Below are 19,374 nucleotides of genomic sequence, written 5' to 3' on the forward strand. Positions count from 1 at the left end.
AAGGAGAAGAAAAAAACTATCTCAGCCAGAGATAAAAGAGGAGGAGGCAGAAAGGGAGGAGTAGAGAGGTGAAATCTACAAGCCAGAGGGGAGTGTGATGGCTACAGATGGGAGATGGAAAAAAGAAGACATTCACTATTGTTGGAGACAAGTGCTGTAACAAAGAAAACCACACCTTATGATTTTAATATAAGATGTGCCTACTTAAAATAATTACATTTTTGGAAGGAAGAAAAGCTCTCACCACCCTGTGACCAGAGACCACCACATGCTTGTGTGAATGAAAAATATTGCCAGCTATTTCAGTAAGCAAAGAATGCCGTGGTCATCAAGTCATCAGCTGCTATGGCCACCCCTGATAGTGAGCAGAGGGAACTCCAGATACAGACAAGCAGGCAGCCTAGCCTCTGCAACCACCTGCAAGAGTGCACCCTGAGGGAACTCAGGATGTAAAAGAACAAGATACTGGCCCTAGACAGCCAGGTGCATATCAAAGGAATGATTTCAATGAGCCCAGACCTTTGCACCTTCCCATACATAGAAAAGCGCTAAATTCCTTCACTTGAGCTATCTAGTTTTCTTCAATTAATAATAATCTTTTGATATTCTGACCAGCTGGTCTTTGTTGCAAAAACTCATATATCCTGGCCTCTACCTTGCCACTCTGGAACAGCCTGTTAGAGCGGTCTGAGATGCTGTGTCCCTGGCTCCAGTCCTAAGGAAATCTGCCAAAAACATGACCCTCAACTTTCAGGTTGTGCTTTTATTTCACTCAGCACTTGTAGCTCAGCACAGAAAAAGAAGGTCTTCATTTCTGTCTGAAGACCCCCTCCAACACTGCCTTGTGGTCAGCAAAGAGGGAAAGAGCCCCTTGCTGGTCAGACAGGGAAGATGAGGCACTTTGATGTTCAGCAGGGGAAAGAAAGATGGACTTTGAAAGGCCTTTCTAGTATTCTATCTGGTAAAATATTGAGGCTTTCTAAGGGATTGCAGTTATTTGTGCAGAGTGTATAAAAATCAAGGATTTCTTTAATAATTGAGATTTTGTTTTTAACTTTTAGAACATGTGGCAAGAATTTCTGTTGATTGTGGAGGGGGTGAGTTCCACATCATATGCCCCTCTCGGGATAAATAAACCACCAGTTTTTACTTGGACATTTATCAGGCTATAAATCCGCGTTTCCAAAACTTGTAATTGTTCATTATCTCTAAATGCCCCTTGAGGGTCGTAAACACAATAGAGCCAGGGAAGGAGAGCATCCTACTGGCAGCCACAGAATAACCAAGTGGTTTTTAGCTCGCAGGAGTGGTCCTAAGGTTACTCGTCCATCATCTCCCGAATCTTTAAGACCTTGTTGTGTCTCCCCTCAGCCAGAGGCAAATGCCCCAAGATGATTGCCTTTTCCTATTTTAAGTCTGAGGCTCACACAAAGTGGTAAAAACTAGGAGTCCCTTCCCAGGCTTTCCAAATTTTAAGTGTTATCTGTGATTTAAAGAAGTTTGCCTTGTTTTCATGGTCATTTTGACATAGTGAAGAGCTAGCGTTCACAAGTCTCTTGTTTACAATGTAGAGATTTACGCTGAGATGTGTGGATATACAAGGGTGATCTCAAGCACAGTTCAACTTCAGGGATGGTGAAGAGAATTTCACAGGGCACAGTCCATCCAGGTGAAAGATACTTTTAGTCCAGAATTCCTTTACCCAGGTCTCGTCTCCAGCTGGAAAGACCCCATGCTGCTGTGGAATAAATGCATCACTGACCTGGTAGCACACGTATATGCAGATAAGGCTCACAGTCAGAACAAGGCTTTGTGAGTGACACTTCCATGTTCTCCAGAAATAGGTTCTCCCCTTTGGAGAGAAACAGTCAGAATATGAGCTGGAACCTTTATGCATCGTTCAGGATAATTTCAGTGACCTGAGTTCCCCAGAGTACAGAATTGCAGCTCATGTGTCCATCCTGATCATTGGACAGTCCAGGCCACTTGTTCCCACATTCACTGAGAATATTTAGTCTTCCCTTAATATCAGAGTTTCCCTTCTCTACTTTGTCAGAGTGCCAAGGGTAGGAAAAAAATAGATTGATCCTTGATGTTTGGGATTTCACATACATATGGAAATCGTGGCCTATAATATGAGAACCTTGATCTAAGTCTACAATCCCCAGCAAGGAACCTAGTTCCAGAGCAAGTTATTCTTGACATTCATATTATTTGAAAAGGTTTGGGTATCCAAAGAGCAGGTACAGAATAACCAGGACATGGGCATATCCCCCTGGATAGAAAAATCACAGTCATTTTCTAAGTGACTAAGGGACCCCTCCAGCCAGTGGAACTTGTTGCACTCGTATGGCTTCTCTGCTCTATATGTATACTAAATGGCAAAAATGGAGCAGAGCACGCCATGAGGTAGTGCTCTTCGGGGAAACAGAGCAGTCTGCTGCTGCTGTTGTTGTTGTTGTTGTTGCTGTTGTTGTTGTTATTCTATTATCGCCAAGAGTGTCACTTAGTGGAGTAACTAGAGTAGGACAGGAGCAGGGAATGAGACCTCGGGAAACTTCACTGGGTACAGCATACTCACCACAAAAAAAAAAAAGAGAGAGAGAGAGAGAAAGAAAAGGGTGACTGTGAGGTGCTGAGTATGTTAATCAGCTTGATTTGTGGTGACTGTGTCACAATGTGTATAGATATCAAAGCATTAACTTGTATACCTTAGTCATATACAATTTCTGTTTGTCAATTTCACCTCAACAAAGCTGAAAAAAAGAATTCAGGCCATTCTGTTGGAAAAAGATGTCATTTTCAGCCCTGTCCACTGACATGGCCCAGGAGCAAGGTCATTCTGTATGTGCTCTGTGCCAAGGAGCATGGGGTCTCTCGGAAAAAAAAGTTTGATTTCATGTTCAGGCTGGAAGGTTTCGTGTGAAACTGGGGCATCTAGCTGTGTCAGAAAGCTAGGAAGTGTTCGAAGATTAATGGTGTTAAGTCAAAAGACCACAGGAACCAATTTAAAGTGTACTTGAGACAATTTGAGCACCAAAAGGAGGATAATGGCTCTGGTCAATTGACACACATTAAACCTGAAAAACTGTTAGTATCTAATTTTGTACAAAAGAGAAAAGCTAACTTAAAGTGTTGAGTCTTATTATTTGATCATGCTGGCTTTATTGACTAATTTATTGCACTGTTAAAGAGTACAGGAAAGAAAAATGTAAATACTTCAGGTAAATGGATTTTCTGACTCAAAGGGAATATGAGTAGAATGATACCATAGGTTGTGACCTTAAATTAGACATGAAATATTCAATTTAAATTGTGTATGTATACTTTTACATTAATAACACATAATGTATAATGACATAATAGATAAGTAATATATGTATATTAGTATTTCAAAGAGTTTTATGGTTCTAAGAATGAAAAAAATGCAAGAGCCATCAGGCCCAAAGGATTTAAAGTTCTTGTCAGGATCCCATCAAGTGCAAGGTCTTTAAGGTTAGGTGGAGAAAGACATTTACTTAACTTGAAGTTCACCAACTTGAGTGAAAGGACTGTTAGGAAATTGAAGAATTAGATCATGGATGTAACTGGAATCTAGGATAATGAGCTAACTGATCATCTTAGAGTTATGAAATCATTAATGTAACAAACAAAAACTGGGTTCAAGAAATCATCACATCAGAGTAACAGCATTCTTCCAGCATAAATATCTTTTAATGATGTCAATGATGAGTTATAATAACTGTTTTCCTTAGTGAAATAATGGTTTTTCCAACCTGAGAAGGTTTAGAATTAAGCCCAGAAATATTTAAGAAAATCAGACCTTTAGGATTAGTATTTTCTTGATGAGACAGAAGCTGTGCCCGTCTGATACTGCTTATGCTAATGGAGGATTCAGTCTAATGGAGTGATAGCCTTTTGACTAATTTGAAATGGCTCTTTAAATAATTTAGTCCTGTGATTTTAAGAAGTAATCCTCTGAAGTTAGAGCTCATCTAAGACATTAGGGTCACACTATTTATAAGCTTTGCTTATTTAGTTTATAAGAATTATTTGATAACCAGGAAAGTTCTATTTCTTGAATTAGTCAAAGGCAGTATTTAAAAGGGAAAAGTGTTAGGTAATCCAGCAGCAAATTTTCTTCCATCACAGAATGTCATCCCTGTACATTGTAACCCGTATTTTGCTCCCTGACACCTGTCTAACCTATAAATTGGAACCCTGATTCTTAAAAGGCTACCTACACACAACAGGATAGTTAGTCTTCCCCGTTCATGGGCTCTGGCTGGACCCAGTGAAGTGTGGAAACACTGTATCCAAATGTTGTTCTAATAACATGAAAATAAAGATAAGCAAATACTCCTGAAATACCTTAATTTATATTTATTTTATTAAAGCACAGTCTATCTTTCCAAAATGTTTATTGGAATATCCCTTAGATAACGTTCAAACTTTTTTCTACTTAGTGGAAATTAAATATCAACTGCAGAGATTTGTTGCAAAATGGACTCCTTTTATATCTATCAACACCAGCAAAACTAAAAAACATTTTAAAATTTCATGCTGATAAAAACAATCATTTCTTTTAATCGGGTTTATGTGAGTAACATAATGTCAATTATTTAGAAAAACTTGATGGCCTATCATATCCATGTAAATTAAGTGAACCATTTCCCAAACTGAATATATTATCCAAGTAAAAGAAGCAACACCACCATGACATGACAACGGAGACTGGCGACTGAGTATATCAATTCCCTGAGAGCTCGAAACATGCCGGTTAAATCTAATTTCTGCAGCAACAAAAATATGAAGAAATGGTGGAATAAATCAAGAAAGGCTTAAGGATTTAATCCAGTAATGTGGGAAACTGAATCAAGCCACTGATTCTTTGACACCCCTTCCATAGACAACTAAATCTGGGTGGCTCTAGGCTGACCAACAGAATGTGGTCAAAGTGACAATGTGCTGATTTCCAGACCTAGAGACTGGCAGTTTCTACTTCTTGGTCTCTTGGAACACTAGTTCTTGGTACCCTGAGCTACCATGTAAGAAGTCTGATGACTCTACTCGGGAAATTATGAAGGTGGGCCCTGAGACCACATGGAGAGAGAGAACAAATTAGCTGAGCCCAGACTTCCAGCTGTCCGCACCAAGGTACCAGACATGTTCATAAAACCCTCCTTGGACCCTCCAGACCAGGTTAGCCTTCTGCTGAAAACTATCGAGTGAACCCAGGTGGTACCACACAGGGTATAAGAATCACACAGCTGAGCCCTGCCCAAACTCCTGACCCACATATGAGCACAATAAACTAGTAGTTTTTACAAATCGCCAACGTTGGAGTATTTGTTACACAGAAACAGATGACAAGAAAAAGGAGATACAGTTTAAGGTATTTAAAATGGGAATTCTACTTCCAGCAACACTGCAGGCTACATATCCTGTAAAATGTCCCACAGAAAATACTGAATAAAACTTTACAAAAATTATTTTAAATGCATAGCTAAGCTCACAAGAGGATAAGAGAGTATTCAGAAGTGAAGGAGCCCACAATGAATTTGAACTCGTGAGCAGCACTAAAGCTGGCAGCTGCCCAAGGACACTGGTTCTAAACAGCAAGAGCCTTGGGTTTTAATGGCTGAGAAAAAGTCTTGGGCCTACACAAAATAGGGAATTAGAGTAGAGATGCTGATTAAGCCAAGAGTCTCACAGGTTGTGCCTCGAATGAGAGACTGAACAGAAAAACAGCAGCCCTGCAAAGGGATATAATTGGGAAACTATTTTCGGCCTTCCAGGAAGGAAAAAGCTAAGAGGATATTTCTTCTGAGAATCTGTGAATGGAAGCTGTCCTCAAATGGATTTGGGGTTCCAATTCAAAACTCCCTACATGCTCCAAAAAAGGCTAAGAAATTAATTTAAAGTGGTCTGAAATTAGGGACAGACCCAGGTACCTAATAAAAACACAGGCAACTCATTTTGATCTCATTTGACCTTTACTAGCTCTTTAAAGGCTCTATCTCCAAATATAGTCACATTGGAGATTATGCATTTAGGGACACAATTCGGTCCATAACAGTCCCTGAATCTTCAGATGGAAATCAAACCTTAGAAAGCTGGGTTCGTGATGCCAGAGCAAATGCAGAAATTAGTAGAAAAACACACACATAAATACCCTAATTCAGATGTCAACGTCAGAGTAGCTAACTTTAATTACATAACAGGTAAGACAAAAAGCATGCCATAGGTATGCACTAATAACTTAAAAGGGGATTGGGGATCCTTCAGAACCTATAACATAGAAAAGAACCCTCGCTCTGTTTATATCAGTAGTTTTTGTAAAGATGAAATTAGCTAATACATATCCAGCATTATGTCTTCCTTCATCCTTCATCCTTCAGCAAGAAGCACTAATTTCTAACTAGACACTCTTCCATGCCTACAAGAAGTAAAAAGGAAGAAAAATTAATTTCATGGTCTACAAGATATATTGCACTCAAAATTTGAGTCAAATTGTAAGCTTAAAAAATTATAATAAGGTTCATAACCCTATTATTATCCTGAGTTATTGCCCTGAAGCCTCAAATTTTATTTTCTAAAAACCTGTAAGGTATGAGGGATAGTCTCAGTAACAATCTTACTTTGTCTATAGTTTTTAAATATGTGTATTGTACATAACCTGACTTTACCCATTGCTTTGTAAATTAGTCATTTATACATTCCAAAATGTGCACACCCTAAGGGCTGACCTTAGCACTCTGCTCTTTGTGAACCTCCAAACATGTCATTTTCAGTAGAGATTTTCTTTTAAATAAATGTATGATTTCCTATTATGAACAAGTAAAGCCACTTGTCCAAAAATGACAAGGAAAAAAACAAGTCAATGTACCTATTTAAAGCAAAGCTTGAGAATATATTATTTCAAAGTCATTTCAAGTAGCTAGTAACTACAATTCTAATATTAAGTAAATTTACATAGTCTAAGACATTTTCCTTTCTTAAAAGAGTTATATAAAGAAATTGACTCTTTGGAGAATGTCATTCTTTGGACAATCACTTAAATTAATGTTCCAGAAATCATAATTAATCTTATTTAGCAGATTAGTTCATATAATTAAGTTTACGTACACATGACTGAAAAAACAAATTGCTCTAAATTATATAATTGTTCATAATTAGAATATTAAGCTACTGCCCTAGTTTTTAAATTTCCAAACAAATTGTCTAATCTTTATTTGGTTATTTGCTTAGCTGATGTTTTTATTGCTAAACTTGGATTCCTGCTTGGCAAGCTCAAATAAAATTTGTTTAATGGGAGGGAACAAAAAAAAAAACATTTAGGTAAATGTCAGTATAGCTGAATATGTAAATCTTGGAAATAGATGCCAAGGATTTGACTCCTTTCTGTCAGTGCCCTAAAATCTAAAAAAGAAAAATATATATATATATTTTTTAAAAGACTCACCCATTCAGAACACAGACTTAGTAGAGTTCTGTTTGAATCTGACTTTAAAATCTGTGATAATTCTACATCATGTGCCTCTGACAGTCATATCACCAGGGAAGAATTAATCTATCAAAGTGACAGTCTCTTCTTCTTCTTTCTACCCTCAATCTGCTCCTATTATTCTTTTTCCTTCTCTCCTACTTTTCCATTTTCTTTTCATCCTTTTTTCCTTCTTCTTTCCTAATGCCAAAAAACCTTACTTAATTAAACCACAGCTACTATGCCTGACCTCCTAGAATTCTATAATTAAAGGCTTTACCTTCATAAAAGTCTGTCCTAACCACAGACAAAAATAATGAAGTTTGAGAACGTATGCTAGTTAGTTCTAATCTAGAATGTTTCTAGCATCAAATGAGAAAATTCAAATAAGCAAAATTAGTCATATTTCAACTTTATTTCATGAATAAAAATTAAATACTAGAAATGTGGAGTTGTCATTTTCAAATTTCTTATTTTAGGGCCTATTTTAAGGTTCTACACAAAAGTTTTAGAAAACAATTTGATTCACTTCTCAGAAGGTAGCATTAATGGATTCAATTGTGTCCTCCCCAAAATGTATATGTTGAAGTCCTAATGCACAGTTCCTCACAACGTGACCTTATTTGAAGACAGGGTCATTACAGAGGTGATTAAGCTAAATGAAGGCATGAGGGTGAGCCCTATGCTAGTATAACTGATGTCCTTATAAAAACGGGAAATTTGGAGACAGACACCATACACACAGGCAACCCCATGTGAACATCAACATGGGTCAGGGGGATGCATCAATGAGCTAAAGAACACTAGCAATTGCCAAGCAAAGCATCAGCAGCTAGAGGACAGACATACAACAGATTCTTCGGCAAAGCCTGCGGAAGGAACCAACCTTGCCAATACCTGGATCTCAGGACTCGAGCCTCTAAAACTGTGAGACAATACATTTCTGTTATTTGAGACTCAGTTTGTGGTATTTTGTTAGGGTAGCCTTAGAAAACTAATAGGGTAGCTGACTTTTATGCTATTTCCCCTTGTTAACTTGGGGGCTTCTAATTCTGATCATGTTTTCATTTGGATTGAAGACTCATTGCTACCAGAGATGGAAAATATCAGAGTGAGAGCAGAAGTAGGAAAGTGAATCTCTACTCACAGTAGGATTATCAAAGTATATCCCTGTCTTCAGATTGGAAAACCTCAACAATCCAGGCATTATTGAACTGGTTCCACCAATTACAGTAGTTAGTATTACTGATATAGTCCAGTATTTTGTGCCAAAAAAGCATAGGATGAGAATTTTGTAAGACCTGTCCCAAAATGGAATGTCAATATAACATTCAAAAAATGGGTTATTGTAATACATCCTATCAATAGAATAAAGGACAAAAACCACATGATCATCTCCATAGACACAGAAAAGTCATTTGACAAAAACCAACAATTTATCACAAGAACAATCAACAAACCAGAAATCGAGGGGAACTCCTTAACTCAATAAAGGGTACCTACATAAAATCACAGCTAACATAATTCTTAATGGTGGCAAGTTGAATGATCACACTTGCACGTCCCAATTTCAAAACTTAGTACAAAACTATAGTGATCAATATGATACTGTAACAATAAACATATACGTTCTTGGAATAGAATAAAAAGTTAAAATAAACAAATATTCAAAGTTATGGTCGATTGACTTTTGACAAGAGTGCCACGTAAACTCAATGGGCAGTGAATTTGATATCCACATATAAATGAATGAAGTTGGAACTATTCCTCACACCATACACAAAAATTAATTTGATATGACCATAGACCCAAATGTAAGAGCTAAAGCTATAAAAATCTTAGAAGATAATATAGGAGTAAATCTTCATGACCTTGGGTTAGAAAAAGCCTTCTTAGATATGACATCAAAATCATAAGTAATATAAAAAATAATAAATTTGACTATCTTAGTCAGGGTTCTCTGGAGAAACAGAACCAACAGGATGAATACATACATAGAAAGAGATTTCTATATAGCTATAGAAATACATAGATAGAAAGAGAAAGGAATCAGCTCATGCAATTATGAAGACTGAGAATTCCCAAGATCTGCAATCAGCAAACTGGAGAATAGATGGTGTAAGTTCAAGCCCCATAGCCAGCAGACTTGAGCCCCCAGAACAGTGATGTTTCAGTTTAAGTCCAAAGACCAATGTGCTAGCTCAAGCTGTCAGGCAAAAGGAGTTACTTCTACTCAAGGAAGAGTCAGCCTTTTTGTTCTATTTAGGTCTTTAACTGATTAGATGAGGCCTACTCACAGGACAGAATGTAAACTGCTTTGCTTAGTCTACTGATGCTAATGTTTATGTCATCCAAAAACAACCTCCCAGACGCACCAGAATAATGTTTGACCAAATATCTGGGCACCTCCCCCACACCATGGCACAGTTAAGTTGATACAGTATTAACCGTCACATATATATTATGCTATGTTAAATCAAGAAACTGAAAGATATCCCCACAAAATGAGAGAAAATATTTGCAAATCATGTATCTGATAAAGGACTTATATCCAGTAAAGAACTCTAATAATGCAATAATAAAAACCTAAATTTAAAAGGGGCAAATGATCTGAACAGGCATGTTTCCAAATAAAATATACAAGTGGCCAGTAAGTACATGAAAAGATGATCAACATCATTAGCCACTAGGGAGAATGCAAATCAAAACCGCAATGAGACATTTTATACCCATTAGGATGGCTATAATAAAAAAGAAAGACAGTAACAAGAGTTGGAGAGGAAGTGAAGAAACTAGCACCTTCATACATTGCTGGTGGGAATGCAAAATGGTGCAGTTTGGCATTCCTCAAAATTTAAGCATAGAGTTATACCATGTGACCCAGAAATTCCATTCCTAAGTACATACCATACACAAATGTTCACAGCAGCATTATTTATAAGAGCAAAACATGGAAACAACTCAAATTTGCATGAGCTGATGAATGGATAAATGAAATAAATGTATCTATACAACAGAATCGTATTCAGCAACAAAAAGTAATGGAACATTGATAACATGTCAAGTGAAAGGAGTCAGTCTCAAAGGATACATGTTGCATGATTCCATTTATGCGAAATGTCCAGAATAGGCAAATCTATAGACAGAAATTAGTGGTTGCCTAGGGCTGAGGTGGGCTGAGAAGGAAGGGGGATGACTGTAATTGGTCAACATATTTCTTTTGGGGAAGATGAAAATGTTCCAAAATTGATTGTGGTGATAGTTTCACAACTCTGTGAACATACTAAAAACCATTTAACTTTGCACATTACATGAATGACCTCTATGATTTATGAATTATGTCTCAATAAAACTGTTAAAATTAAAATAAAATAAAATTTTAAGACACTTGCAATTGATTTGTCCCATTTATAAGAATTGCATTGCAGAGAAGAAGGAGAGCTCTCTCACCTGGGACTATCTCGTAGCTCTTTAACACAGCAAAATTATAAATTATTTTATATACTTGACTATGCTTAAGACCCTCTTCAGGATTTTTCTTGTGATCTGCAAGAGAGAAAGATCCCTGAGACAACAGGATTCTTATCAGGGGAGGGGAAAGTTAATCATATCATCAAAAATTACCAAATTTCAAAAGGACTGTTTTAACATAGATTTGAAATAAATCACAGGATTTGTCCAGGGGAGTAAAATATTAAGAATCTCTTTGTTATTTGAGATTTTTAACTTTTCAAGTATTCAACTTGTAACTCTGTTGTTTACAAGAGGACTGATAACCCTGTCAGTCTACCCTCTGAAAATTTACAAATCCACATATTTTACCATGTATTCTTTTATATATATATATAATATAAAGAATATATTATATATATATATACACATACTTTAACTATAAATATGTCCTTCCAAGGATTATCATTTCTCACTATCATTTTAAATATAACTTGAGGAAATTGGACATGATGAGAAGCAGCAGGAGGGAAGATTTCCAACTACAAAAGCAAGCAAGCCAACTACAAAAGCAAGCAAGGTAAAGACAAGTTACAAAATCGCCAGTGGTTTTCTAGTTTATACTGTAGTTCTGAGCTTAGTTGTGCTGTGTCAAAAGGCAGGTCTTTGAAATTTGGGGTAACCCCATGGCATTTTCTCTTTCTTCTAGACTAGAGCTGCGTACAACTGGGAAGAGAAAACCTGGGGAATTCCCTTCCAGTAGTGCCCTTAAGCCTGGGCAGTGAGGACTCCTGCCCTACACCTTGTGGTTTAGAAGGTCACAAAGGATGCTAACCCCCTAAAGAATTAAACAGAACCTGGGCTCCTGCATCACTTCCTGCTGATAGATGCTGAACAGTCTCTCTTACGAATAACGATGTTCAGGGCGCAGGGAAATGCTCTTCCACATCTCTTCCTTTGTGCCCCTAGTGGTAGGGATAGGAATGAAAATGTGTGATCATAAAGCTGACGATGTTGCAGACAGACGATGTTGCAGACAGACAATGCTTCTTCCATGTGCCGGAAGGATTTCCTCTCAGGGAGTCAAATTAATCTATCAGATCTCTCAGCATGAATGCCATAGATACTCGCATAACAAAGTACCACTTCCAATCAGTGTTTCAGTATGCACTTAGGAATTAATTAGCATAATATTTGCAACAGTGCACACGGCAGCTGATGGACATTTCGTAACAGTAACTAATATTGCTCTCAAATCCATTATGTAATTTGAGATATAAATGTGTGAAGCTTGACAATCTTTACATTAGCAATTTGACAGTCAATAGAAGGAATGTTAATAGTTTTATTTTTGTAAATGTATATAGTATGACAGTCATTATTTTCAAAAATGAACAAATTTCAACTTTAATAATTCTGAGTTAAAATGTTGATGTTTATTATGATTTGTATTTGTATTCTGGTTTTAAATAACCTAGAATAAAAATAACTTTCTGAAAACTTATAAAAATTATTTAAATTTTTGATATCTTATATTTACTTTATAGTGTATGAAAATATATTGAAATTTATTCATTTTGAATGCAACAGAATTAGTTAATCTTTTATATAACTCCTATTAATAGAAAATAGCCCAAAGGAAAAAATAATGATTATAATAACATAATTATTGATATTACTGAAATGGAGTCAAGAGAAATAAATTTCATGGAATAAATACATAATAATTTATGAATTTTTATTTCATCAGTCATCCAAACACAACCATTCAATCAACATAACATCCAGACATACACAACTAACACTAAATTGGGTTGTCTTCACCATTTTGCTATAATCACATAAAAACTATAGTTTTACACATATATTTGAGTTTCTTATTGTAAAAGTATATTTGTCAAGGTAAGCAATTAGAACATGTTTACATAATAGCTGGTTAGCTTAATTTATGACCTTTAAATCTTTAAATCTAATGGTAAATAAAACTAAAACTGTGCTCTTGCTCCATGGAGCCACAATGCTAGGGGCAAGATTATTCCGTTCTAAACTTTGGAGGTTTTAAAGGTCATTTTTTTATTTGCTCCTTGTTTGGGGAGTGGTTGAAACACAATTTGCCTCATTTTCCATGGCTTTCTTGCTCATTGCTCAGAGCAGGCTTTCAATGAGACTGATGTAGCCACAAGCATGGTCCACTACACCATCCAGTTCTAGGACCTGGCCAGCCTGGGGCAAGGCAGGTCTCTCTCTGGAATTTCTTTACACAGATCCTGGCTGTAGAGATGTGTTGACATGGAGTCCAGGGTTGCCAACCCACTCTCATGCTGAAAATGAACTTGGAATGGTGATGCAGGTTTGACAGTGGCTGCCACCTGCCTGCCAGGTGCTAGAGGGAAACTGTGACTACGTGCTGGAACCAGTGAGGCCCATCTGGTGATGACTGCATATGGTCTGAGCCCCATGGTCCTTTGAATTACATTTCCCATGTTCACCATGTTAGCTGGAAATACTTCAGGCCTCTCACAGCCTGTTTTGTTGCAAAGTTACCTGATTTGTTTCCTATGGTTTCTGTAATCAATTAGCAACATATAGTGGTTTACAACATAAATTTATTTTCCCATAGTTCTGAAGGCCAAGAATCAGAAACCAGTTTTACTGGACCAAAAGCAAAGTGTCTGCAGGACCCTGCTCCTTCCAAAGGCTGGAAGGGCGAATCTGTTCCTTGCCTCTTCCAGCTTCAGGTAGCTGCCAGTCTGCCTTGTCTTGAGCCACATGACTCCAATTTTCAAAGCCACAATCTTCCATTCCCTCTCTGCTCTGTCTTCACATATCTTTGTCCTCTGTGTGCGGTAAAATCTCCCTCTGCTTCCCTCTCTCAAGGATACATGTGATTGCATTTAGGGTCCACCTGGATAATTCAGGATTCTCTCATCACTTCAGCATTCTTCATATAACCACATCTGCAAAAGCTTTGCCATATAAAGTAACATTTATGGGTTCCAGGAATCAGGACCTGATATCTTTGGGAGAATCATTTTTTAACTGACAACAGGCACATAGTCCTTTTTTAATATCATAGTGTTTCAATTCTACATTTTCAAAGTTCTTGCAGTGGTATGAGGTACATAGTTAAAAATTATCTTTTATGTCTGTGTATAGAAAATTTGCCCTTAAAATGAAAATCTTGATCTTAGACTGTTAAGAGAAACTCTCCAGCAAGTATTCTTGCAACGTTTTTTTTTCCCCTACAGTAAAGCATTTGCCTTTGGACAGGGAAAAGCTTGGGACCATCCAGAGAATAGGCCTACAATTAAGTAGGACATGGAAGCGTCCAATCTACTAGGGAACATCAGTCAAGTCAGTCTGCAGGCAGATAAGAAATCCCACCTCACCAGTGGTTTCTGCATCATACTTGTTCTGGCTTCTCCGAATTTTACGCAGCAGAAGTGGGGGAGCATGCACAATAAGAAGCTGTTAGATCAGAAAGTCCAGGCTTAGAACAATCATCTTCTCCTTCTTCTGTTATTTTATTTCTGCCTACAAGTGCCACTGACTTGGACGCCTGGACTAGGGCAGGAGCGAGGGTCTAGGAGGCCATGGAAAGACCACGTAGGAATAACCAGAGGTCTGAAAGGGAGAGGAAGCTGGCCTCAGACATCCAGACAGCATTTTACATATTAGTGTCCGCTTTATAGATTGTTCAGTGTCTGTTTGGGTTGATATAACAAAAATATTTAGGCTGGGGCTTAAACAACATGTATTTCTCACAGTTCTAGAGACTGCAAAGTCCAAGATCAAGGCACCTGAGCATTTGCTCTTTAAAAACTTCAACTGCCTGAGTTAAGGGAAAAAAATCCAAGTGCTCAATAATTCTCACAAACCCAATAAATCAAATTTTTAAACATAATAAACCTAAATTCTCTTAGCTATTTCATTACTGAGAATTATTTGTAAGGTTTTATCCAAACATTATGAGTCTAAACTAGTTCCTAAATGCGTATTTCAAATTATAGTTAAAGGTTTGGGAATACAACAGGCCGCTCCTACACATTATAGTATATAAAATTTCAAATATGCATAGCCATTTTCTTAATCAAAAATATTAACACACGGTTCTGATTCTCTTATGTGTTTTATACTTAATTTTAAATCCTTCTAGGCTTAAAAATTTAAATCTTAAGGTTGAGAGTAACTATCCTAGCTAATTGATGTTTCTAAGGGTGATTTAACAGTGCTCTTTTCTAGGGGGTACAATTTTTTTCATTTCATAATATGTATTTCTTTACATGTTAACTTCTCATGCTCTGGATTATAATATCAAGGTTTGCAGCATATAAATCCAATGATCTTCCAAATTAGTACTACCTTGACCCAATAACAATGCGGTGGTTCTAAAACACATCCACAGATTCTTTAATTCTCCATCCTCTAGAATTTGAAGCTTAATCCCCTTCCCCTGGAGTAATGCTGGACTTAGTGACTGACTTCTACCAAGCAGAACATGATGGAAGTGATTCTGTGTGACTCCCAAGACCAGGTCATAAAAGGCATGTGGCTTTCTCCCTCCTCTGAGGGATGTTAACTGACATGGAGAGGCCCATATGGCCGGGAACTGAGGCCTCCTGCCATCAGCCAATGAAGAATGGAGGCATCCAGCCAAGAGCTCCTTGACAAAGTGTTGAAAGTGAATCCTCCCACCCACCTCAAACATGCAGGTGACTGCAGATCTGGTTGGCATCCCAAATGGAATTTCATGAGACTTGGAGCCAGAACCACCCAGCTAAGTTGCTCCCAGAGTCTCTGACGTTCAGATGCTTGTCATCTTTAGCCCAGAGATTTGCGGTAATTTGTTATGCAACAATAAATAACTAATATAACCAGACCAAATCTTCAAATTTTCCTGGTGGAGACTCAAGGATGTATCTTGCATCTTAGAATTGCAATGATTGACAGAGAACAATCCATGGAAATACAGGCAGTTGAGACTTTGACTGAAATATTATTTGACTCAAGACCACAATGTAAGACTTCATTTATATACATACAGAATTTACTAGTATATATTTATATAATATATAGATATATCATTTATTTAATATTATATACATATTCTTATTTTAATTACCAATAAACAAAATGTAGAACTTACAAGTCACAGGTTATATACAAATATCTACTATTTTAATGTTATAGAATTTCAAACTTGACAATTAATAATGTTATAAAATATAAACCAGAATATATCAAAATAAAATACTAAACTTGTGAAAACTGGAAATGGTGTGAGATGTTAGAACCAATAAATTTCTCAATTTTTAAATCAGATTTTGAAATACAGAATATTTTTTTTAATATTCAAAATTGAAAAATTGCTGTGGGAAAAAATGAAATTCAAAAATAAGTTTTTAAACTGAAAAGAAATTTTGTTTAATTCAACTCTCCCCTTCCTTCACCTTTTATTTTAAAATCTGGGCTTTTTGCTATTAGGAAAGATTTTTTTTTTTATTGTGGTAAAATATACATAACATAAACATTTTTTTTCACTCTTTTTATGACCCTCACTTTAGGCCAAACCTTTTATCCATTAATTACCCTATGATTTGTTCTTAGCTGCAAAAAGTTAAGTTTATCATATCCGAGCTTAAAATTATGTGAGAAAAATAGAATTTTTTTGTTTATTTCCTATATTTTTAGAGTCACACAGAGACACGCAGCATCTTACTGGATGTGTACTCATTCTGTGTGCTATAGCTTAATTCACAACCCAGTTTAACACATCAAAGCTGAAAGGTTTTTGTTTGTTTAGTTTTGGAGGTTTTTCTAATACCCAGGGTATGCAAGAAGTCCTACTCCTGTTAAGATCTGCCTTGTGATCACCAGGGAAGGAGACCTCATGATGCTCAGAAAGTTGACATTTCATGGTGTTCAGCAAGAGATGGGGAAAGTAGACCTTATGAGTCAGTAAACTCCAAAAAGCCATTTGAGAGGGGAGGGTATAGCTCAAGTGGTAGAGCAGTTGCGTAGCATGCATGAGGTCCTGGGTTCAATCCCAGTACCTTCTCTGAAAATAAATAAATAAACAAATCTAATTACCTCCCCCTGCCAAAGAATTTTTTTTTCTTAAGCCATTTGAAAGGAGTGTTGACGTCATATGTTTCGGAGAATTTGTAATACTTATCAGATAAAACATTTAAGGTCTGTACAGGGATTATAGTGTTTGCCCACTGAAATGAAATATTGAAGATTTAGGGGTTGCATGACTATCCAGGGAGCAAATTATCAGGGCTCTCTTTATTCTTTAGATGTTTAAATTTTAGAAACTGTGACACCAAGTTTTGTTGATTACAGAATGGCTGATTTCCTCCTGAGTATTGTCTACTGAGTTTCACTTTGCCATGCAAATTGTAACCTACTTAAAAGTCTTTGAACCCAAAGGCTTCTAACATGGAATAATAAAAACCCACAAATGCAGGAGTTTTCAAACAATGTATAACTTAATTCTGATTCATGTGACATATTAGGGTCTCAAATATTACATTAAATACTGTTCATGAAAATGCTTAGGATCTTAGAACAAAAAAATCATCTGGCTTTCCTCTTGAGGAGTCCAGCTTCTGACTATAAAACAATGTGTGATTTTTCAGGCTTCACCATAGCCAATTACAAAGGTCTCACCTGGCAGGTCTCATGAGGGAAAACTGCCCTCTCAATGCCAGACTTTGGTGCACAGCCAGAGCACTGCAATCTCTGTACGGAGTTGCAGTCAAGAACTCAGGCCCCCAGATAATCCTAAAATTTATGTGGAACCACAAAAGACCCAGAATTGCCAAAGCATTACTGAAGAAAAAGAATGAAGCTGGTGGAATAACCCTCCCAGACTTCAGACAATACTACAGAACTACAGTAATCAAAATACTATGGTATTGGTACAAAAACAGGCAAATGGATGAATGGAACAGAATAGAGAGCCCAGAAATAAACCCACATAATTTTGGTCAATTAATCTTTGACAAAGGAGGCAAGAACATACAATGGGGTAAAGAAATCTCTTCAGTAAATGATGTTGGGAAAATTGGAGAGCTGCATGTAAATCAGTGAAGTTAGAATACTCCCTCACACCATGCACCAAAATAAACTCAAAATGGCTTAAAGATTTAAACATAAGACAAGACACTATAAACTTCTTAGAAGAAAACATAAGCAAAACATTATCTGACATAAATCTCAGCAATGTTTTCCTAAGGCAGTCTACCCAAGCAATAGAAATAAAAGCAAAAATAAACAAATGGGACCTAATTAAACTCACAAGCTTTTGCACAGCAAAGGAAACCAGAAGCAAAATAGAAATACAACCTATGGAATAGGAGAAAATATTGGCAAAAGATGGGATTGACAAGGGCTTAATTTCCAGAATATATAAACAGCTCATTCAGCTTAGTAAGAAAAAAACAAACAACCCAATCCAAAAATGGGCAGAAAACCTAAACAAGCAATTCTCCAATGAAGACATACGAATGGCCAATAGGCACATGAAAAAAATCCTCAATATCGTTTATTACCAGAGAAATGCAAATCAAAATTGCAATGAGGTACCACCTTACACCAACCAGAATGGCCATCATTCAAAAGTCCATAAATGATAAATGGTGGAGAGGGTGTGGAGAAAAGGGAACCCTTCTACACTGTTGGTGGGAATGTAGTTTGGTACAGCCGTTATGGATAATAGTATGGCGATTACTCAAAACACTAAAAACAGACTTACCATATTATCCAGCAATTCCACTCATGGGCATATATACAGGGGGATCCTTAATTCAAAAAGACACATGCACCCTGATGTTCATAGCAGCACTATTTGCAATAGCCAAGACATGGAAACAACCTAAATGTCCATCAACAGATGACTGCATAAAGAAGCTGTGGTATATTTATACAACAGAATACTACTCAGTCATAAAAAAGAATAAAATAATGTCATTTGCAGTGACATGGATGAACCTGGAAAATGTCATTCTAAGTGAAGTAACCCAAAAAGAGAAAGAAAAATACCACATGATATCACTTATAAGTGGAATCTAAAAAAACTAACTTATTTACAAAACAGAAACAGACTTACAGACATAGAAAACAAACTTATGGTTACCGGGGGAAAAGGGGTGGGAAGGGATAAATTTGGAGTTTGAGATTTGCAGATACTAACCACTATATATAAAATAGATAAACAACAAGTTTATACTGTATAGCACAGGGAACTATATTCAATATCTTGTAGTAATCTATGGTGAAGAAGAATATGAGACTGAATGTATGTATGTTCCTATGTGACTGAAGCATTGTGCTGTACACCAGAAACTGACACAACATTGTAAACTGACTGTACTTCAATAAAAATATATTAAAAAAAAAACTTAGGCCCCCAGGTTCCCACTGGTCATACTTTC

General features: G+C 36.7%; 1 long non-coding RNA gene across 5 annotated transcripts in view; it reads right to left on the reverse strand.

Moving 5' to 3' along the window:
* The window catches only part of LOC140687839 (uncharacterized), a 51,620-nt gene that overhangs the window by 3,513 nt on the left and 28,733 nt on the right, over positions 1–19,374 (reverse strand). For 2 of the 5 annotated variants that reach the window (XR_012062466.1, XR_012062472.1), the window contains 3 exons: positions 11,794–11,901; positions 10,937–11,032; positions 6,181–6,439 (listed from right to left, as the gene is read on the reverse strand). This is a non-coding gene — a long non-coding RNA (uncharacterized lncRNA). Of the gene's footprint in view, positions 1–1,762; positions 1,853–6,180; positions 6,440–10,936; positions 11,033–11,793; positions 11,902–19,374 lie in introns of those variants that run through there. The other 3 variants (XR_012062492.1, XR_012062483.1, XR_012062494.1) reach the window with 3 other exon arrangements.

Source organism: Vicugna pacos, chromosome 2 (assembly GCF_048564905.1).
Source record: "Vicugna pacos chromosome 2, VicPac4, whole genome shotgun sequence".
NCBI classification, from domain to species: domain Eukaryota; kingdom Metazoa; phylum Chordata; class Mammalia; order Artiodactyla; family Camelidae; genus Vicugna; species Vicugna pacos.